At 43.9% G+C, this 13,963-nt stretch overlaps 1 long non-coding RNA gene across 1 annotated transcript; it reads left to right on the top strand.

The window, feature by feature from the left end:
• Nucleotides 1-324: 324 nt before the first annotated feature.
• Nucleotides 325-13,159, top strand: LOC147001155 (uncharacterized). Its single transcript, XR_015045106.1, has 5 exons — nucleotides 325-386; nucleotides 2,256-2,302; nucleotides 5,098-5,223; nucleotides 6,034-6,271; nucleotides 13,107-13,159. It is a non-coding gene; the product is annotated as an uncharacterized LOC147001155 (long non-coding RNA).
• Nucleotides 13,160-13,963: the final 804 nt, after the last annotated feature.

Below are 13,963 nucleotides of genomic sequence, written 5' to 3'. Positions count from 1 at the left end.
CTTGATTCCTTAACTGGAAGGAATGATATCCACATGGAGGAGGGGTTTCTTGTAAATGACTTGCTCTGGGTGGGCTTTCTTGACCGCTTTACCATCTCTCCTTCTTGGGAGTGTTTCCCTTTCTCCTTACCCTAACTAGTGAAGTCCTATAGAAAGTCCTCAACACCCACTAGGGGGCCACCCAAAGAGACAGCAGTAGGCTGCCCTGCATGCCCATGTGTTGTGATGGCATCAAAGCCAGAGCTCAGAACAGTCAGGGCCACACCTCCCATTATTCTGCCTCTTCATGTCCCCATGACTGTGTGCAATTCCTAGGTCTTGCCTCAGGAGGCCAGGCATGTGGTAGCCTCTCTGTGACTCCCCTGTCTGCACTCCTTAGTGGGCAGGTAGGCATGAAAGCCAATCAACATATGTTTCTGTTATTAAGTCCATTAGAATAGAACTTTGATCTCTCAGAACAGAAAGAGCCCTGACTAACACAGAGGGATTTTAGACAGTATGTGGAATGTTGAACAGTGTGAACTGGTAGGAACTGGAGACCCCTGGGAGGTGTTGGAGCCTAAAGGGACATCCTCATATGTGTTCTGTCACCCAGCGCTTCTCCTAGGTGCTCCTATGAGTGTGTTCCTGTGTTGTGTCCCTGCTCCAAGTGTGGTCCTTTCTAGGAACACCCTCTAATCCTCAGTTGTTAACTGCTGATTATGTATAAGACACCGTGTGAAGTCCTTATCTAAATAAGGTGCTTACAGCAACACAGAGGCAAAACCTCTATTGTTAGAAAAATCAGACTGGTTGAACCAGCTTCAGGAGTTCCAGAAGTCTGAACAGAGATATAAATGTCCCTTTGGGTGACTCTGAGAGCCCAGCTGTGAGGCTGGAAGTTGACAGGAAGGACAGGCACGGTGGTCTGGTGCCTCACCAAGCTCGGGAAAAGACAGGAGAGACCCACTAAGGAAGACAGGTATTTGCATGTGTCTGCTTGGGGAAAACTTGATTGGAGACTTTGTGAGCAGCAGTGTCATTACAGGAGAGACTCATGATAAACATTGAGGATAAAGGGCAGGTAGCTTTGTCACATAATCCTTGAGCATCAGGTATGGAGGCATTTCTTACCTGTGGGCTGAATTGGGACACAGTGTCTAGGCAGAGCTTGAGAAGTGAAGGATGAGGTCAAGCCCAGCTTTGCTCTGCGAAAATGAGTGTAACACTTTGCCTTTCTGAACTTCAGAGGGTATATTAGTGCCTGCCCCCATTTTGTCTACCTACAGGTAAACCAGATAAAATCCATTAGCATATCTGTTACCAGGGTAGCAATAAAAAGTTACAAAATGTGTAAGCATATTTTTACAAAAACCTGAAAATAAAAGTAATAGCAATTTGTGGACTGGAATGTAGGGACCATTCCATTTTCTGGGATGACTACAAAGACAGGTGGAGTTTGGGGTCTAAGTCATGGAAACAACCTAGCAGGTCTAAGTTAGACCCCGGCCCTAAGATAGGATGAGAGTTTGAACATGCTTTCCCTTCTGCGTGCCGCTACTGTCCTAAGGCAAAGCTGTCACCCATGAAGCATGGCACGTAAAACTTCATCTGTTCCATGAAAAGGCAATTGTCTCTTCCCATATATTGCCTTCCCTGGGTGTTAGGTGGGAGCTATTAGCGTGCCCTTGGCAAAGACCTTGCCATGTTTTAATTCTGTCTTTCTGGCTGGACTGTCCCTGGCCCAGACCCCTCTGGGGACCCAAGTGTGGGACCTGCCGAGTCTGTGGAAACTTCCCAAACTCACTTAGACCCCCAAAGTCTCTCCTGTGGGCTGTGCAGGGACCTCAGTGCCCTTGGCTCTTGTTACTCTCCTATGTGGCTTTTGTTAAATCATCTGTGATCAGAGCAGTTTATACAAAGAACTTTAACAGCAGGAGATGAAACAAATACCTCCCTTATGTGGGCAGAGCCCTGTGCTGGTCCTTTTTTTGCAGAGCAACCCTGGACATCTTCACCTTCTGACCATGACAATGGAGCAAGCTGGTTGCTGAGACCCATTTGAGATCACATTCTATTTTAGTCAGCTCAGGCATGCAGCTGTGAATAGTCTCAGTGGGACTGACTGACCATCCAGCTTCCACAGAGAAAACTTTAATGCTCAAGCTAGGAAGAGGGGGGCTGGTGGGGGTGGCCAGGCTGCAAGGCCAGGCCTGCTCCTGGCTTTTTCTCTGGGAGAAGTAACATTTTGGTATCACTATCCTTCTTCTTGGTAGTTATCAAGATGGTAAGGAGGACTCTGAAGTGCTATCTCCAAGAGCAGGTAGGCTTCTGGCATGTTCCTCCCATGTACAGACCAAATACGGATGTCTCTTCTCCCATCTGATTTAGGCAGCTTGTTTTTATTCCCTTGCCAAGGAAGGTGCACTGTGCACTGTGCAGCCAGCTTAGTTTGAAACCTAAAAAGACATATTCCTTTAGCTTAGGTTATACCACCTCCATATGGACCCTGATCCTTAGAGTCTGGCTTATAGAGAACATTCACAGAATGAGAACCAGACAGCAGGGAAGAACCTGTGCTTACAGATGCTCGAGCACCACTTTGAAGTGATGTTAGCTCACAGAGCCAGCTGAGTCTTGTGTGTAAGGTGTGCATGGAAAGCCTACCTCACAGATAGTTAAAATGGTGAAATATGACAGAACACAGGCCACACCTCCTTTCTGCAGTGGTTTGAAATAGAAATATCCCCTAGAGCAGTGCTTCACAACCATCCTGATGCTGTGACCCTTTAATACAGTTTCTCATGTTGTGGGGACCCCCAACCATAAAAGTATTTCACTGCTAAATCATAACTGTAATTTTGCTACTGTAGTGAAACATAATGTAAACATCTTATATGTTTCTCGTATTAAAAGGTCATTTGACTCCCCCCAAGGGGTTGCCACCCACAGCTTGTGAACCACTGCCCTATAGGCTCAGGGATTTAAAGAGCAAATCTCCAGTTGGTGGTGCTGTCAGAGGAAGTTCAGGAGGTATAGCTTTGCTGGACCAAGCATAGCATAGGGGTGGGCTTTCAGAGTTTATAAATGCTCCCCACTTCCACTTTTGCTCTTCTCCTCTTTCTGAATGGAGTTGAAGATGTGATCTTTCAACCTCCTCTTCCTCCGTTTGTGCCTGTCACTTGCTGCTGTGCCTTCCTGCCATGAGAGACTCATATCCCACTGTAGCTATGAGCTAAAACAAACCCTGTCTTCCATGAGTTGTTTTTGGTGAGGGGTTTGGTTATAGCAACAGAAAAGCAATGAACCCACTTTCCCTTTCTATCATCCCAAGAGATCTGCTTTCTAAGGAATTGATGGGGAAAAACACAGAACATAGATTTTTGCTTCTGTGAGGCTTAGTGTGCTTAATCTTATTATCTTGGAAATTCCTCCTTCTTACTCTATGGCTAGATATGCAAAGATAGGCCTTGGTTTCTCTCTGGAGAAACATAAGCAGCATCTACTCCCTCCTCCTAAGGCCCCAATGACAAACCAACATATGTTTCTACTGAGGATCATCCAGCAGAACCAATGAGTTTACTGAGGTTATGTCCTGGTTAGTTTTTTTCTCAACTTGACACAAGCTAGAGTCAAACAGAAAGAACCACAATTGAGAAAATGCCTCCATCAGATTTACTATATGCAAATCTGCAGGGTTTTCTTGACTAATAATTGAGAGAGGATGACCCAGCCCACCATGGATTGTGTTCCCCTAAGCTCCTGCTCTTGAACAGCATAAGAAAAGAGGTTGAGCAATCTATGGGAGCAAGCCAATAAGTGGCATACTTCCAGGGCATTTTTTTTTAGTTCCTGCTTCCAGGTCTCTGCTTTTAGCTCCCTCCTCAACTTCCTGTCATGATGGACTACAAGCCGTAAGATGAAATAAACCCTTTCCATCCCAAGTCACTTCCTTTAATGGCAGTCTATCCCACCAATAGAAAACAAACTAAGCAAACTATTTCCTTACAGTGTGGGGGTGAAGAGTTAAAAGCAGGTACACGGCTGAACCCTAAAAGGCGCACTGGAAACTCTTCACACAGCACATCTGATACATCCCATCTAACTACATCCCCTCCACAGCCATTATGCTTTAGTAATCCGTAAGCCGCAGACTAAGTACAATTAGGGCAGAATTGAATAAAATGCCTGCAAGGAGAAGCTTAGAGTCTCACTTAAGGATCCAGGGACTCCTTTTCTGAGGGAAGGTCAGCATTCCACAGGTTGCTTCTGTTGGTCTCTTGAGAGAATGCATGGTTGATCTGATAAAGATGGTGTCTGTTATTGGTCAGAGGGCTGTGTTCTACAACAACGTTCACCTGCTAAAGGCCCTCTGGCCAGCATTCCAGTACCACTTTTCCTGCTATTCAGCTTAGTCTTTGGGATCCAGCCCTTTGGGTTAGGGTCAGAGATCAGCTCCATTAACATTAGCAGCAACAGGTGTGGGACTGAAGGGCCCAGGTCTATCTTCTGAAGGCCTCTTTCTACTTCTCATGCCAACTGTTCTTCATTTTGAGTCCAGCACTTTGGTAAGCCTGAAGACAGAGGTTTGGACACCAGTGTTTTAGCACCAAAAAATTTTCTCACCCAGTAATCCCCACTTTTTTTCTTTCTGAGAAAAGAAAATGACCCCATGACTTTTGCATGCATTGTGTGGTGTGTGTGTGATATAAACAGATTAATAATGATAAAAGTGAGAAAATAATAATTTTTAAAGTGTTAAATGAAATAAAAATATTAGTAAAGGGGCCCTTCATGAACATGTTGAGTGGATGAATGAGGAAATGAATGAAAGAATGAGTGAATCTCAGTTTTCAAGGATTCGTATATAGAAATGAGCTTACCATTTGAGCAAAGGTGTTAGGTGCATTCCGAGTTCGAGTCCCAACCTGCTTCTTCCTAAACTGATTAATCTCAACTAAAGACTGACACGATTTATTCACAAATTCAGTCAAGCTTCTCACTCAAACACCCCTTCAGGTTTTCAAACCTCACAAGCTTTAGTATGTCTAGTCTGTGGGGAGCTGTTTTCATCATGGAAAAGTTACCTATTTCTCTTATTTCCAATGTCACACATAGGCTATGGAGCCTAGGAAATCTGCAGGTCGATCTTGCCAACTGTGAAGGACAAGGAAACCCTTCCTCACCATAGTTCCATGTCACCCAGTCTGTATGGCCTTCTGCCCTGCTTCATTGAAGCCTACTGTGAGTTTACACCTCCCATGTAGGTCTGTGTTCAAGAGACTTCTATTCCAAATCATGCAATATTGGGAGAATGCTCAAAACCCCCCTCCTAGGGCGAAGGAACAGCTTAATGGCCGAGAGTTTGTCTGGCAAGCTTAAGACCTTCGGTTTGACTCCCCAGGACAACAACAGCAACAGCCAAACCTAAACCAATCAATAAAAATAAGCCCTCTTTCCGTTTCCTCTAGAAGCTTGTTTGTGGAATATTGAGCAACACAAGGTCCACCTATCCCTTACAAGATTTTTGGGTCTTAGATGGACAGGATCCTCCAGTAGAGAAAGACCGTGAATAAAGGCATTTTCTATGATTCAAAGGAGGACCTTTCTGTACTCTCACCACACACACACACACACACACACACACACACACACACACACAAACACCAGTATAAATGTATCCACTCAAAGGATACAATTAAATCAAGTGCTGGGTTTTAGGGACATAAAGCTGAAAGGATTATATATCTGATCTTCAGCAAACAAATCTAGTGACAAACACAGACCTGTGAGTGGAAAGTGTTGTGTGTCACTCACTTTTACATCACTGTAACGAAATGAAAGAATCAATTTAGGAGGAAAGAGTTAGTTTTTGGTTCATGTTTTCAGTCCATGGTTGCTTGGCCCTGTAGTTTTGGGCATCTAGCAACTTAGTGCATCGTGGTAGCAGCATGTATCAGGTTTACCATGGCAGAGAAGCAGGGAGGTGAAGGGGAGCAAGGTCCCAACAGAGCCTCAAAGGCATGTTCCCAATGATCTAACTTTCTTCCTCAGGCCACAACTAGAGGAGCAATTCTTCAAAACTTGGGTCTTTGGCAGACATTTCACATCTAAACTACCACACGCTATAAGAGAACAAGGTGCCTTGGGAAGTGTTGAAGATATGCTCAACTTGGCACAGGAAGATTGGAAGGAGTGCTCTTGAATTTTAAAGCTTGCAAGCTGAGTTTTGGACTGTGGGAATGAATTCATCAGGTAGACTGAAGTGGATGTGAGCCCTAGTGGATAAAAGGTTGGTTGGCTTCTGTTGAGCACAGAAGACCATGTGGTAATCTGGGTTCAAGGAATTCTTTTTGGTTTTTGTTTTCTCGAGACAGAGTCTCACTATGTAGTCCTGGCTTACCTGGAACTCACTATGGAGATCAGGCTGGCCTCAAACTCACAGAGATCTACCTGCCTCTGCCTCTCACGTGCTGGGAATCAAGACATGTACCACTATGCCTGAATTTCAATATGTTCTTTCATTCCCAAACAGGGAGATACTTTGAAAATGCAAACCTTATTGAAGTGGTTTGGTGACTTTCCATGAGGAGACAACAGGAGTTTGATCCTGTTACCTAAATCATGGGTAGATAGACCAACCAATTCCTGCAAGTTGCCCTCTGACCTCATGTTAGGGCAAATGCACACTCCCTTAAATGTATGCTCCAGTCCCCGCCCCCAACACTAATTGTGTAATGATAAATAAAGCAGGAACTGGGGCTGGAGAGATGGCTCAGAGGTTAAGAGCACTGACTGCTCTTCCATGGCTCCTGAGTTCAATTTCCAGCAACCACACGGTGGCTCACAACCATCTGTAATGGGTTCTGATGCCCTCTCCTAATGTGTCTGAAGACAGCTACAGTGTACTCATATACACACAATAAGTAGATACACCTTTAAAAAGAAATAAAGCAGGAACTGAATGAGGAAATGCCTGAGTCAATAGACTATGGTTCAATCTCTGGGTACAAGCAAGGTTGAAGGAGAAGTGAGGCAGCACAGTCAGGCATTCTGGGCCATGAAGGATCTCTTAGAGCATATTGAAGAAATTGAGGTTTATTCATAGACTTTAGGGAGACCCTGGAAGATTTTGAGCCACTTAAAACTACATTTGCACCCAGATATAGCTGTCTCTTGTGAGACTATGCTGGGGCCTAGCAAACACAGAAGTGGATGCTCACGGTCAGCTATTGGATGGATCACAGGGCCCCCAATGGAGGAGCTAGAGAAAGTACCCAAGGAGCTAAAGGGATCTGCAACCCTATAGGTGCAACAACACTATGAACTAACCACTACCCCTGAGCGCTTGACTCTAGTTGCATATGTATCAAAAGATGGCCTAGTCAGCCATCACTGGAAAGAGAGGCCCATTGGACATGCAAACTTTATATGCTCCAGTACAGGGGAAAGCCAGGGCCAAAAAAATGGGAATGGGTGGGTAGGGAAGTGTAGTGGGGAGGGTATGGTGGACATTTGGGATAGCATTGGAAATGTAATTGAGGAAAATATGTAATAAAAATATTTTAAAAAAATAAAAAAATAAAAACTATATGTTTGTAACATAAAAAAAAAAAAAACCTACATTTGCTTTTTAGAAGGATCACTATGGGAAAGAGTTTGGCATCCAGTAAACAGGGTGATTGGAAAGTTGATTAACCCAGAGATGGGAAGATTTATTATAAAATAACACTTGCAGATGAGTAGAGACCTAAATGGATAAGGGCACAGTGGGAAATGAGGGCTCAGGACCACAGTGCCCTTGGATAATAAACTGAAATATCCAATCCAATGGCACGTGGATTCGTTGCCAACTGATTGTCGATAGTTGAAGAGGAAGAGCCTGGAAAGTGGTGCTGAAGCTTCTGGTTAGATAACTAGAGGGAGAAGAACAAAGACAGGGAACAGTGGGCAAGAGAAGCATCCACTCCCTGTGGGTTTGCAACCACTGGGACCTCCATGAAAGTGAGCATGTTTTACTTACCCAAGTAGTTAATCTGACAAGGGACCCGTTCAAGTCAGGGGTACCATTACTGTGCAGAAACAGCATAACCAAAGCATCTTGGGGGAGAAAAGGGCTTATTTGGCTTAGGCTTCCACCTCACAGTTCATCATCAAAGGCAGTCAGAACAGGAACTTGAGCAGGGCAGAAACCTGGAGGCAGGAGCTGATGCAGAGGTCATGAAGGAGAGAGTGCTAGTTATTGGTTTGCTCCTCCTGGCTTGCTCAGCCTGCTTTCTTATAGAACCCAGGACCACCAGCCCAGAGATGACAGCACCCTCAATTGGCTGGGTCCTCCCAAATCTAATTATGAAATTGCCTTAATTTCTTCATTAAGAAAATGCCTTAGAGCTGGATCTTATGGAAGCATTTTCTAAATCAGGATTTCTCCGCTCAGATGACTCTAGCTTGTGTTAAGTTGACAGTTCTGGCCCATGCAGGGACCTTCTTTGCCACACTCAGGGGTTCTACCCAGGGGAGGGTTCAGGGCATGACCCTGGGGAGGCTGGGAGACCCTAGGAAACTTTGACCAGGACAGGAGCTAGCTGCTTCTGTGTTCACTTCTTGGCACTAGTAAGTGGGACTCACCAAAATGCAATGCAGAGTCAGCCAGTGAGATCAGCATGAATCCCAAGGTGAGCACCCACATGGCAGTTCACAACTCTGTAACTCTAGATCGAGAAGATCAGACAGCCTAACACAGACATTCATGCAGGTGAAATACCATTGCACTAGAATGAAAACGAATATTTTCTTTAAAAAAATAAAACTATTGTGGCAAAATGAAGAAAAAAGATAGACATGAGCTCTCAACTGCTGGTCATGGTGGCAGGGGCAGGGAGGGAGGTTCTCAGCAATAGGAAGTAACTATTATGACTGCTGTCCTTATGAAAGGACAAATGTGGAATGCTTGCCCAGTTCAAACTAGGCTGTCCTCTCATTCTGTGGTCTAACAATTCCCATGCTCCCTTACCAGACCTTCCCTAATATTTGTTCTATCTTCATCTACTTATCCAGCTAATCTAATCTTCTAGTATCTGTCTCTATTAACTACAGATCTCCTGTATGACAATCAATCTCTGTGATATCTTCTTCTATGATCTAGACCTGCCATCTATTTCATCTGCATTTTGGTTTTGTTTTATTTTTAATTTTTCAGGACAAGCTTTCTCTGAATAGCCCTACCTATCCTAGCACTCAGTATGTAGATCAGGCTGGCTTTGAACTCACAAACATCCTATTGACTCTGGCCCCTGAGTACTTTGGTTAAAGCATCAGGCTACCATGCTCGGCTACTTTATTTATCTATTGTCTTTGTTATCTACCAAGCTCTGTCTTCTCTTTTCTTACCTCTTCATCTGCTTGTCATGTACCTTATTATTCCCTATCATCTATAGATAGTATTGTATCTGTCATCCATCTCTCTTCTATTGTCTTTTACCTATCACCTATATCATTATTTTCTATCATCTTCTATATCTATCTATCTATCTATCTATCTATCTATCTATCTATCTATCTATCTATAATTTATCTATCAATCTATCTGCTCATCTGTCTTCTATTATCCACCACTATCATCTATAATCTATATTTGTCAACCATTATCTACTTTCCTATTTTGTGGTATTGGGGATGAAACCAGGGTTTCCTGGGTAAATGTATTTATTTATTCATCTATATCTTTTCATATATGAACTTGACACAAGCTAGTAAAGTGAGCCATAATTTTTAAGAAATGCCTCCACAAAACTGACCTGTAGGCAAGACTGTAGGGCATTTTCTTAATTAGTCACTATTAGGGTTAGGCCCTACCCATTTGGGCACCTCTGGGCAGGTGGTCCTGGAATGTATAAGCAGGCCGAGCGACTCATGAGGAACAAGCCAGTAAGTAGCCTTTCTCACTGGCCTCTGCTTTAGTACCTGCCCTGAGTTCCTGCCCCTGCTTCCTTTAATAAAGAACAGTGATGTGGAAGCAAAAGATGGAATTAACCCTTTCCTTTCCTTCCCAATTTTCTTTTGTTCTTTGGTTTGTTCGGGGTTGTTTTGTTTGTTTTTGGAGACAGAGACCAGTTTCTCCATGTAGGTCCAGCAGCCCCAGAACTCCCTCTGTAAACAAAGCTGACCTCAAACTGAGAAATCTGCCTGCCTCTGCCTCCCATGTGCTGGATGAAAGGTGTGTACCATCTCCTGCTTTGGTAATGGTGTTTTGTCTCAGCAACAAGAACCCTAACTATGACACAGGGTTTGTTGCATGCTAAATAGTCTACTGTTTCCACTGAACTTTAATTTGAATTTTCAGTCATTCCTAAAATTTTTTAGGCTATACCACAACCCATTTGATTTATGATTTTGATTGTGATATTTGTAGATGGATATACACATATTCATATCTGTGTATATGTATATCTCCAGATATGTATTCTCTAGCTATCCAAATCATATACTTTATATAACCCGTAGGCAAGTTTGTAGGGCAATTTCTTAATTAGTGAGTAATTAATTAGTGATTAATTAATTAGTTAGTGATTAACATGCAGTTGACTGTGCCAGCTATTTTTCAGCAAAGCTTTTAGGAAGTCCCAGATTGGTCTTGGAGGAGACACATGATGAAAATTAAGAATCCAATGAAAAGTTAGTGCTTGGTCAGGAGGGACTCTTCCAGAGCTCTGATAGACTCCTAAAACCCAGCATTCAACAAAAGCTTCTAATTCTTGCATTCTGCGGCCTGTATCTCATCACAATGCCCACCTCCATCGCTTGCTTGCTTAGCAGCAGGCAGCAAGGCCAGCACTGCGAGGATCCCCCTTTATCTGGAGCCCACTGTAGCTCCTACCTTTACTTCCTTGATGTGTGCTGCCAAAGCACACCCATGTATAATTTGATAATGAACCCTGTCATTTTGTACAAATAACATAAGGTAATTAACTTAACAGGTGGATGTAATCTGACTTTCTATTACTAATTACTATTTCTATTACTAAGTGTTTTACCATCTGTTTTGGCTCCACCCTTAACCCATGAAATCATTTCTCTACAAGCAGCCAAAGGAATAATAGTGTGTGTGTATGTGTGTGTGTGTGTGTGTGTGAGTGTAGTGTGTGAGTTTCATGAGTACTGTTAACATTTGATTGTTGGATAACCCCTTTCATTGCTTCCCTGCCCTCTTGTCTTGTTAAGCTTAGACAGGGTCTCTTGCTCAACCTGACGCTCACCAATTGGCTAAAGTGCTGAGTAGTGTGTCCCTGGGAATCTCCTGTCTCTGTCTATCAACAACAGGATGAAAAGCTGCCACACCCAGTTTGTACCCGAGTGTTAGGAGTCCCCATGCTGGAGCAGTGACCACTTTACCTGCTGAGCCGTCTCCCCAGAGTCAAGTCTTCTTTGTTTTTAAAGTGAAAGGACAGTTGTGTTAGTTGCAGACATGAAAAACCACACTCTAGAAGGTTCTAAGTCCCTGTGCAGTCAGTGCCTGCCAATGTCTGCAGCACTGGCTTTTGTCAGAGACCATCCCGTGAGAAAGCAAGCCCTTCACAATCTCCCTAGGCGAAATGGCCTTTGCTAGGAGCTGGTTATCACCCCCTCCTCCCTATTCCCTTCCTGGCACCTGAGGCTGTAAAAGCTGAATTATAGTCCCCTCTTCCCTATCTCTTCCTGAACTCCCATGCCATCCAAGGACAGGAGTTATGCCTTAGCCCAGCCTGACACCCAAGGCTGTCAAGGAGGATCTATGTTCCCAAGATAAGATGCAGAGTGCCCGCTGCCTGGTGCCTGACTTCGCCCCCATATCAGCAGATGCCTGCTTCTTTGTTCTTTGTAAAATTCCCCCTCGGCCCCTCCCCTACTCCCCGAGATGTATGCTTTAATAAGAAGGCACCTCAGCATAATAAACGAGACCTGGACAAATTAGCTTGGTCTCCTGCTTTCTTTCCCTTCCTCTCATCCCCTTCCAAGTTTGCGGTCCCCCTTGCACCCACAAATAACTGAATCCCGTGGGATGGGATAGGCTTTTTTTTTCCTTTGGGGGCAGGACTCTAACCCATGTAAGGCCTTCTTTCTCACAGCTAACAAGTTCCCACCTCAGGGCCTTGGCTCTCTACATTCCTTTGGAGGACTCTCCCCAGCCCCTTAGGCTCAGCTGTTTCTTCTCTTCATCTCAGACTTAGCTCGAAAGTTGCTTCCTCTAGGAAGCCTTTTCTGACTGCCACTGTTGATGTCCTGTCCCTGCCCCAGTTATTACGTCACCTCATTTTGTTTCTCTCAAAAGGACTCACAGGAGGACTGTAGATGTAGCTCAGTGGTAGAGTCCTTCTCCAGCATGTACAAAACTCTGAGTTGTAACTCTGCCCACCCCTGCCCCCGCACTGACCCCAGAACAAAAAAACTGTGCATAGAGTGTATTTCCACATATGAGAAGTAGAGGTAGGAGGCTCAAGAGTTCAAGGTTATCCTTAGCTATGTATCAATTTAGAGGATAACCTGGGGGACACATGAGCCTAAACACACAGAGACAAACAACTTCAAAATGACACATTCATATGATAGAGACCCAAACCTCTGATTTTTCTTAGATTAAATCCCCATAGTACAATAGATGCTCTCTTCTGGAGTTTCTGAAGACAACTACAGTGTACTTACATTATAATAAATAAATAAATAAATAAATAAATAAATAAATATTAAGAAGCAGATGCTTTACCGATAAGTGCAAATCGTTCTATAATGGAAGCTTCTAGAACAGATTGGGGTTGAGATGTATTGTAAGTTCAGTGAAATGAGTGCTCTCACCTTGTCTGACTCAATATTTGGCCAAAAACCAATCACTTCACATGCCAGTGAGGATGGAGACAGGCAGAGAAAAGTGTGGTAGGCATCTCACTGTGCACCAAGATCTATTATTATTATTCATATTAATAATAATTCTTCTTTCTACATTCCAGTCATTATCCTCCTCCTTGTCTAACCTCTGACAGTTTCTCATCCCTTTCCTCTTCCCAGTCTCCAAGATGATGTCCCTCCCCGCTGCCCCCCGTGCACCAAGATCTTAGTGCTGTGCTCTGCTCTGTTTCTTTTCTGTTGCCTTGCAGATTCTCTGTCTAATGCTTCAAGGAAGGAGAGTAGCCAAGACCACCAATTTTGCACAGACAGGCTGAGAAAGAATTGAAAAGAGCTGGACCCTCAGGCTCAGGTTTGGGGTTGATTCTGAAAGTTGACCAAGACACTTCCCAAGCAGTCAAGAAAAAGAAAGTGTTCCAGGCCAAGGATTTGGTGCGAGGGTATGAAGGTGTGTGAAGATGAGGAAGCTTACAACAATGTTCCAGGGTCAAAAGCTAGCTAGCCTGTCCTAGGGGAAGCCAATGAGGAGCAGAGCTGCTCTCAGTGGGGAAACACAGAGGGGCACTGTGAGCTGCTGGGAAGGGCAGCTTGAAATCTCAAGGATGTGGCTGACACTCTCTGCTGAGCAGGTCTAGTGTACTGCATATGCTTTAGTGTGGGGCTCTTGGGTGAGTGTTGCAACTTCTCAACTCTCTACAGGTGAATGAATGGTGTGGTCAAGAAAGTTTCTCAGACGGGGCATTGTGGCACATGCCTTTAATCCCAGCACTCAGGAGGCAGAGGCAGGCAGATTTCTGTGTTTGAGGCCAGCCTGGTCTACAAAGTGAGTTCTAGGACAGCCAGGGCTATACAGAGAAACTCTGTCTCAAAAAACAAAAACGAAAGAAAGGAAGAAAGGAAGGTGGGAAGGAAGGAAGGAAGGAAGGAAGGAAGGAAGGAAGAAAGAAAGAAAGAAAGAAAGAAAGAAAGAAAGAAAGAAAGAAAGAAAGAAAGAAAAGAAAGAAAGAAAGAAAGACCGACCCTCAACAGAGGAATGGATACAGAAATTATGGTACATTTACACAATGGAGTACTACTCAGCTATTAAAAAGAATGAATTTATGAAATT

The sequence above is a fragment of the Mus caroli genome, unplaced genomic scaffold, assembly GCF_978045245.1.
Source record: "Mus caroli unplaced genomic scaffold, Mus_caroli_1 scaffold_14, whole genome shotgun sequence".
In the NCBI taxonomy this organism is placed as follows: Eukaryota; Metazoa; Chordata; class Mammalia; order Rodentia; family Muridae; genus Mus; species Mus caroli.
The sequence above is the reverse complement of the archived record's forward strand: the minus strand, read 5'-3'. Positions and strand labels throughout refer to the sequence as shown.